Raw genomic sequence first — 9,253 nt, 5'->3', positions numbered from 1 at the left:
CCCCACACTAACACGTCCTTGTTTCTTAAATGGTATTCTTTCTGAATCCTCACCTTCAGTCCAACAGCAGGTACATCAGATACTGCCCTATTTGTGACTGCACAGCAGGAGCCTGAACCCCCTTACACTTCTCAGAGAATCCTGGGGCAAGCACTGCAGCTTACACCTCTCTCCCTGTTCAAACACCTTCTAGATGAGGAAAAGTGACTGTGCCTAATTTCAGCTGTGACTGATTTTATTTCCAGTCCATTTTTCATCTGGGGTTGCAGGTCTGTGCACTAATTTGGATCCTAATAGCCCAGAATTGGGGAATGTGTTCTCTCCTTGGCTGCATGAATGAGGTCTGATGTAACAAGGAAAAACTGAGATTCTCTGTGTCAAATGTTCACTATCAGCGATGAATGGCTGGAGCTGTGTGTTAACCTAGGCCTGGTAAAAACACGCAGAGGACTATCTATAAAGATTTTTTTCCCAAGGATTGCTATCAATACTATTTATCAGCTTAATAGCAGGCTATAGGGGGAGGTCTGGTTGAGGCCTGTGTTAACTTTCAGCTCAGTGAGGCGCACAGCAGTGAGTGCTGGGGAAGTTCTCCCTCCTGCAGAAGAACCAGAGCGTCCATGAGGTACACACAAGCTGGCAATTTCACTGCAAGCTTCCCATAAATAAGGCTCAGCCTCCTGCTGTACATCAGGGTGATGAAGAGGCAAATGGTGCAGCTCGATTCCCATGATAGCCATTTCTTTTTCCTTTTGACGTAAAGAAATGTCAGCCCAGTCTCGACACATCTGAAATATCTGCACCGCGGCCTGAAAGACCTGTTTCAGGACTTGTTAGAAGACATATTTCATGTTCTTATTTACCTTCTTTTTCTTTTTTTTTCTTTTTTTCCTGAGTCTTGGATAAACTGTTTGCTAATGATTTGCTTTAATGTTTCAGAATGTATTGTAGAAAACACTGCTCTTAGTCATACAAAGTAGCTGCCAAGTTACAACTCTAATATTAATTACCAAGGCTATCCAAGTGAGAACAAAATAATAAAGATCTTCTTCCCAAGTCCCCCGCTATTATTCCCACATCACTCAATTCCATCTTTCTTTACCAGAGTTCATTTCTAAAATATACCCAAAAAGCACATTCCAGCCATGTCTGTACACTGAGAAGCTGTTCTCTTTTTCCATTTGTTTTACTGAAATGACTCAGAATAAAGCAATTTATACAGGAAAAACACCACTCAGTACCTTACCTGTTAACATCTTTTTTTTTTGATCCCACTCATGTCATAGTTGGGCTGTGGAAGTTCTTTTCACATGAAGGTATTTCCTGCCAGGGAATGCAGAGGCAATGCTGTTGCCTTCCAGGGTCTCAGATGATGTGTTGCTGGCCCTGCCTTGCTCCAGCTTCTGCCTTGGGCCAGGGGGAGTGATGCCTGGGTCAGCAGCAAATTTGGGAGCTGCTATAACAGCACCCAAACATGTTCAGAACACCCCCCTTCTAGCTCAAATCACATGAACTGAATAAGAAAAATGTTTTCCTCAGAAATCTGAGGTTTTTTTTGAGCCATTTACAAGCTCTTGGTCCCTCCCAAGCTGCCACAGATCCTGAGGGCAGAGGCAGCCTTACCAGTAGAAGGATTTTTTTCTTTGCGGACACTGCTCAAGGAGGTTTCCCAGGGTCAGTGACAGAGCAGGTGAGATACCAGCTAAGAAAGACACAGCACTTTCTCCTCCCATCCCCATGGTTTCAGCTGGAATAGAACCAATGTTGTATCACAGAAGAGATGTCAGCTATATTATACAAACTTATTTTGAGACGGTAGAAAATATTTTAACCAGATTTCTTCTATCTGAAAATATTATTTTATATTATTTTCCTTTACTACTAAAGTGTTTTAGACTATTGATCTTTGCTAATTGGAACTAGTCAAGGATGGCTGTGCAGTGACATCTGGGATGACAATCCCTGGGGAAACTGAACTGGGGGGATGTCTGCTACCAGCTAGAAAGTCACTTACTGACTGTGCTGGGGTCTGAGTTTTTGCTGTATCAGCTTGCAGAGGAGACTCCTGCAGAGCTGGGGCAGGAGAGTCACTGCAGCTTTCACCCTCGGGCAGCACACGGGGCAGGTCTGCTCAGACACAAACTCAGAGGCTGACTCAGGCATGAGCCCACAGCAGCTGTCCTGCTCCATCCCAGGATAATGGAGAGCAGGAGAGAAGAGAGAAGCCAAGTGACAGAGAAAGAGCTTGTGAATAACAGTGTCCTTTGTGCAGCCTATGCTCAAGTGAGTCATTGCCCATAAATCTTACCTGAGCCCAAGCATTCCCTGCACGTGCCAGGGCACAGCAGGAGCTTCTCCAACCCACGCTGCGAGGGAGAAATTGCCAACCATTTGAGAGCAGGTGGAGCAGGGCAAAAGGGAGCTGGATAGGGTTTAGCTGACCTGCAGCAAAGGGAGAGGAAGAGGAGGTGTGCTCCCTGCCGCTGCACACAGGGGTCAGAAACAGCAAGGGGTGGAAGGAGCCAAATGCTGAACATCAACATCATCTGAGGAGTGGCCGTGGGACATGAACTCTTGGCAAAGGAATCCAATAGGAGCAACCTCCAGAAGAGAAGCAGCAGCAACCCTTACAGGGGGATTTTTGAGATGCCAGTGCTATTTTTCAGAGTGAAACAGTCTAATGATGTTTAGAATTAGGTCACTGGCTGCCTTGGGAACTGTACCTTAAACTTTGATAACCCTCATTTTGGGAAGTAAGTGTCAATTAGGGCTTATTTAAAGGTGGCTGACCTTTTTAACCTGCGCTGCTGTGTGAGAGGTGGTCATGATCTATAGAGAACCTTGGGAAATGTGTCTTATTTAGAGAAAAAATTGCAGAGAAATTATATTTGTTTTTCTAAGGCTCATGTGCCAACATAAGACTGAATGTTCCATCCTAGGAAGTGTTCAAGGCCAGGCTGGATGGGGTCAAATGGAAGGTGTTCCAGCCCCTGGTAGGGAGGCTGGAGATCTTCAAGGTCCCTTCCAACCTTCTATGATACTATAATTCAATGCCTCTACGATTCTATGATTCTATTCTACTCTGTTTGGCCTTCCCAAGGCCAGTGCAGGTTGATAAAAACAAAAGCCTTCCTGGCTCTGAAGGTGTGTCACAGTGCAGAGCTAGAGCCAGATGAAGGGAGATCCTAAATCCAAATCCAAGCTGGTGGCCACAGGAATATTCATCTTGGTCCCCATGCAGAGCAGTCAGCTGTCAGGTCTAGTCAATTCCTCCGCCTGTTTCTGGGAAATAATTCTTCAATATAAAGTGTCTTATTTTTATCCTATTTTTTAATGAAACTAGTTATTAATTAAAGGAGGTTTTTGTATCTGCAGCTTTCACTCTGTCTTCTGAGACATATCTGTCCTGGTTTCAGCTTCCTAGTAGCTGGTGAAGTGCTGTGTTTTGGATTCAATATGAGAATAGTGTAGATAACACACTAATGTTTTAGTTGTTGCTCAGTAGTGCTTAACCTAAATCAAGGACATTTCAGTTTCCCGCTCTAGCAATGGGAGTGGGAGGAAAGCTCATGTTTTTACAAACAATTTGCTGAGTGGAGGTATGGGGTTAATGTCTTTGAAATGGGTCTTAATGTCTGTACTAACTTTGGGCAGCAGGTTTGCTGCAGAGCCCAGATAGTTTGGCTCCTCAAACACACAAGTGGATCAGCACAAGCCAGAGTTTCTGAGCTTTGGGCTTGAACAGGAAGCTCAGTTAGCACTGATGTTGCCTTTGGACCTTGCTGTACATAGCATCCAACCAGGATGGCAGAGACAGCAGCCAGGACAGCTGGACACAGGTGGACCCATCACACCCAGGGCAAGGCCTCTAAAGCCCCAGAGATTTGGGCTTCTCAACGGGAAGAAAAGGATGGGAGACCTCGGTAGCCACGGTCAAAGACCTCTAGCGATTAATGGACTAATAAGAATTGGCTACTTTATTCCCTGCATTTACTTGCCATTGCTCCCTGAGGCACAGCACAGTCCAAGGGGACCGCAGCCCCTCCAAACCCTGCTGCTTCCCGAGCACGGACAACTCTTCCTCTCCCCTCTCCAGCGCCTCTGGCAGCGCCTCCCTCGTGCCCTACATCCACATCCAGGGGGGGCGGGAGGAAACAGGGAGGAGACACGAGAAAATCCCATTTCTCCCAGGAGAACGGGCGGGAGCCGGGGTGCGACTGAAAATCCCCCCAGGACGCCACGCAGGGGCAGCACCGACCGACGGATGGGCCGCAGTGCTGCGAATCCCGGCGGGAACGGGGCGGGGAGAAGGGAGGAGATGACCCCGTTTTGCCCCGGGTTGCCCCGGTTTGTCCCGTTTTGCCCCGGTTTGCCCCGGGTTGCCCCGGTTTGCCCCGCTTTATCCTTATTTTCCGGGGCCGGCCCCGGGCCAGCGGAGCGGGGCGGGCAGGGAATCTCCAGCGGGCGGTGGGAATTTCCATCCCGAAAGAAGCTTTGGTTTTGCCTGGGCACGCTGGGAGACAGCCCAGGCGTCTGCAGGCTGTCTAGGAACAAGGTGTCCAGAAAGATGGCTCTGGATATTTTGTTGGCTGCAGAGAACTCCTGTGGATATCACTCCAAGGTGATTTCCTTCTCCGTGCTCAGGTGGAAGGAACACAGCGTTATGTTTCCTCATCAGCATTAATATCAGCTCAATTACAGCTGTCTGACACTGCAGATGGGGCAAATCACAAGATCCTATTTATTCTACGCAGAATAAATCCACATCATCTGGCTTTAAATACCAAACAGCATAAACCTGCCAGGACTTTTGGTTTTTAGTTAAACTGTTTGGAGTGTGAGATGGCCAGCAGAGAAACAGCTCCAAAATATCCTGCCCAGATGCAATAACATTTAATCTGAAGGGAGCTTGAAAGCCCAAAATTGCTTTCTCCATGCCACAGAGCTGTCCTTTGCCATCCTGGGCACGTGGGACAGAGAATTGGGGTGCTCTGCACCACACAGGGCTGCCGTGTTCTCTGAACTCAGTGCTGTGGCAGGGAAATTCGCACTTTCAACCTGCTCAGCTCTCCAGATCTCCTGCCCCTGGGCCCATCCAATGTGGGCAAAGTGAGCAGTGCCTAAGCAAGCAGTGAGAGGTTTCTGATGTTTATTTACAGCGCTGGCTCTGTCTCACCACGTGGTTTCCCATCTGTTTGGCCATGTACACGTTAATCCCAGTGAAAACCAGAACTTGGCACATCCCACATCCTCACAGGCCACCAGCCCCTGAAGTTTTCATTCAGCATGTATAGATGCACAGGCAAAATCTAAGCCTGAAGATGGAGGAAGGAATTCAAGTCTTTGGCAAGAGGGTGTTTTACCACTTGAGAAATGCGTGGGAGTTTTCAACTTTTCTGGGACATCTCAAACCTCCTTCCTGAGTGAAAAAAATGCTTTTATGGGGAAACAGCCAATCCCAGCAGCCACAAGGCTGGATACCTGCTCTGTGGGGTGGTAATGCGCCCCTGTCCTCCCACACCTGGAAGCATCAACTGGGGGTCCTGTCATTCCCATGGGCAACATCTGTGGGCAGCAGCTGCATATGCTGGCAAAAAGCTATTTTTGAGGCTGTGCTCTCACCTGTGCTTCTTCAGCCTGCCCCTTTCATGCTCACAGAAAACCTCTTTGGTCTTCATTTAAGAAGGCACAGGCACTCCTGTATTACCAGCAATACCAGTAGCACCCCTGTGCTAACAATACTGAGCAAGGGGCATTAAACCCATTTTGACATTTTCCACCCTAAGAAAGAAGCTTGCAGAAAAATATTCTGAGATCTTTTATCTAAATCCATAATCTTGTTTTACCTGGTGGGTTCTTAGCTGCAGGTACCAACCTGGATCAGCCTGAATGATTTTTTGGACCTTGTGTTCTTCGCTCTGTTCCATTTTTCTGTTCCTCTTGTCTTTGCCTCTCTCTAAAGGAGCCTTCTAATGGCAGATAAGGAGAGCTGTCTGCAGCCACCATGGCTGGGTCACCACCCACATGCTGGTAACCCCCAAGGATCCAGCATTGCTTCCAGGCATTGCAGATGTGCCCTAAACTGCTGCAGTAGAGGATGCCATGGTACAAAAAGATGGGGTGAATAGGGCTGGAAAGCAGAAACCTCCTGAATATTCCTCGGTTTTGCAGGGATTGCTCTGGCACAAATGCAAATGCTGCTAATGCCTCCTCCTTCTCCAGAGCTGACATTTCCTGAGCAGAGCTCTCTTCTTTGACCTCTCTCTGTAAATATTGACATTGCATTCACAAGGATAATAGATTTCTGTCTACACTTACCACAGCTGAATGTTTCCACCGGGACTGTTACTACTCCTTATGGCTGGAAATGCACCTGCACCAGCTGTGAGGCCCAGCAGAGCCCCCCTGCCAGCCCTAACCCCCCAGGCCCTTTGCAGACCACCACTGCCTCAGCACCATGAAGCCCTGACTCGTCTTGAGACAGTGGGAAAGGAATATTCTCCTGACCCTTTCTTTTTACAGGGTAAAGAGAAAAACCCCATGAATTTGACTTCCTTCTTCCTAAGCACATGATCCCAGGGCAGGCATCCAGCATGAAAAATGACCTGCCTGTCACACATGACCCATACAGCTCCCCAGAATAATCCCAAAGTGATGCCTGAGCCTCCCAAGGAATAATGATCCAAAGGAAGAATATTCCCAAGGAGGAATATTCTGAGGTTTTGGTTTTCCAGTAACAATCCAGCTATTTCTCCCCAAAATGAGATCATTCCCCTCCCCCACCACCCAGGGATGAGCCTCAGCACTTGCTCTAATGCTTTGCCTGCAGCAAAACTTCGCTGCAAAGCATTGCTTTGCTCTTTCTGCTCAGGGTGGTCTCTCTTGCCATGCCAGAGGCCTCCTTTAAAAGCAAAATGATTTGGTGAAGCCTCGAAGCAGCTTTCTAAGTCTCTGCTTTCCATAACGTGAACATCTGGCAGGCTCTTGGAGGGCAGCTTCAGGCAGGGCTTCAGGGAGGCAGTGCTGACTGGCATGCAAGCACCGAGCAGCCCACTTGAAGAAGAGTCCTCAGGAGCTGGTTTTGCACAAATACCTGTTTCCCCCATTGCCTCAGCCCCTTTGCTGTCATATTCAGACCTTTGTTTCCCCCCTCTCTCTCTCTAAATGCGTCCTGCTGTGACACAGCCACTGCCTTTCACAGGGTCAGCACAGCCGCCTCAGGAGGGGTTTGGGGTCCAGCACAAGGGTGGCCACATGAGCAAGGCAGTTTCCCCCTGGCTTTCCCGTGCTCCATGCTCCCTCCCGTGGGGAGGTGGTGTGTTAGGGATGTGCCAAAAGCATCCTTTCCTTGCTGCCAGCTCTGGCTCATACACAGCAATAACCACCCCCCCCTTTTTTTAGACATCTGGCATGCACTGAGCAGGAAAAATATGGCAAGCTGGAATTTCCTTCACTGGGAGAAGTGCACACTGTTGTTTGGGCCAAACCTAAAGTTTCTCACTTATGATTTTTGCATATGAATGGGAATTGAGGCTTGGTCCCTGGAGGGACCATCATTATATGCATTAACAGACAGCTGGGCTTTAGAAAAAGGGGGAAAGCAGAAAAAAATAGATGTTTATTCTGTACTTAGGCAAATTCATACGAGGGGAATCATCTCCCATTCTCGCTGCAGCACACTTTACTCTCTATAGACTCTGAATATATTCACTCATCAAGGCATATTGAGTAGCTGCTTATTAGCACAAGTTTGGTTCCCTTTCTGCATCCCTCAGACACACACACAAAAATACAAGTCCTCAGTGTGGCCCATCTGGAGTGATTCTGTAGCTTTGTCTTGTCTGGGGGAAGCACAAGATCATATTTCTAGAACATTAAATTTGCTTTGATAAAGGCTTTTACATTTTTCAGTTTTTATTACACATATATTTTATATATTTTTTAGAAATATTCTCATATATTTTTATAATCTCCCTTCATGCTGTCTCGTCTCAAACATGGGAAATATGCACTGCCCTGTGCCCTCCCGGAGAACGTAAAAGGGCTTTGCTGAGGGTCAGATTCTAATGAAGGTAATTCCAATCAAATCAAATCACAGGGCTGAGGAAACAAAAACGAAAAACATTCTTTCATTGGGCTCCTGATTTATCAGCTCCTACAAAGTCACTGCTTCATCAGTGAGATGTTTCTGCAGTGAGCACAGTGACCTTTGTTTTCATCTCTCCTTTAGACAATAAGATCTCTCCTCCCCTTGACTAGGTGAATAATATTGAAAAAAGAGCTTACACTGAGATAACAGTGCCATCTTCGGGGACCAGATGCCCATACAATGCCATTACTGATGGAGGTGTTTCACCTTGCTGCCTTTTCCCTTTTTTTGCCTGTTTTTTTTGGTCTGTTTGCTTTTATCTTTTTATTTTAGCTCATGGGGAGCCCAACGTGGCTGCACAGAAAGCCATGACTGGGTACTTCCCTTCCCAAGCTTACTCAGGCTTTCCTAATTTACAGGGATCAGCGGGATACTTATCTGGCTTTTTCAAGCCTTATTTTTACACCCAAGCCTGCTTCCAGTGATCAGGTTTTATCTGTTTTGTTTTTTTCCTCCCTTTTCAGCGTTATTGGGATGTGACGTCCCCAGACCAGCTTGTGAAAGCCTGGGGCGCACAAAGACCTGAACAGCGGCATTTTGAAATAAGCTGAGCTTTTCAAGGGAAAGGTCTGGCTTTAAAGAACAAGGGTGCCGTGCCAAGAGGGCTCACAGTGTCCCTGGCTGGTACGTGGGGGTCTCAGCCACTCCTTACAGGAATGTTTCTGTTCCCGAAGAAGCAGAGCTGTTTATCAGCTGCTTATCAGTTACAGCCATGAGGGTCTCTGGAGCGTGGATGATAAACTAGCGGGAGGCAGGGCTCCTTTCTGCCCTCCTACCCTCTGCAGCCCCAGTCTGGATCTCTCTTACCATAATTTATTTCTCCATTAAATTTCTGACCGGGCCCTGGCTTTGCAGCTATTGCTGTCAGCCTTTTGTCTTTCTGATTATGCTAACAGCAGCACTTGAATGCTAATTGCCTTCCCCGATGAAGCAATCACACAAACTCGGGGTCCTAGGGAGGGATGGACAGTACCCCAGGGCTTCGGCCCTGGCGCAGGGGATGCAAATGCAGAGGCCAAGGATTCAGAGTCTCTTTGGCTGCTGCAGAAAATGGGAGGCAATGAAGCACAGCTGGCAGGGATGGGAGAGGGATGGCTTTTGCAG

This window comes from Camarhynchus parvulus, chromosome 4, assembly GCF_901933205.1.
Source record: "Camarhynchus parvulus chromosome 4, STF_HiC, whole genome shotgun sequence".
NCBI classification, from domain to species: Eukaryota; Metazoa; Chordata; class Aves; order Passeriformes; family Thraupidae; genus Camarhynchus; species Camarhynchus parvulus.
This window is presented reverse-complemented; position numbering follows the sequence as displayed.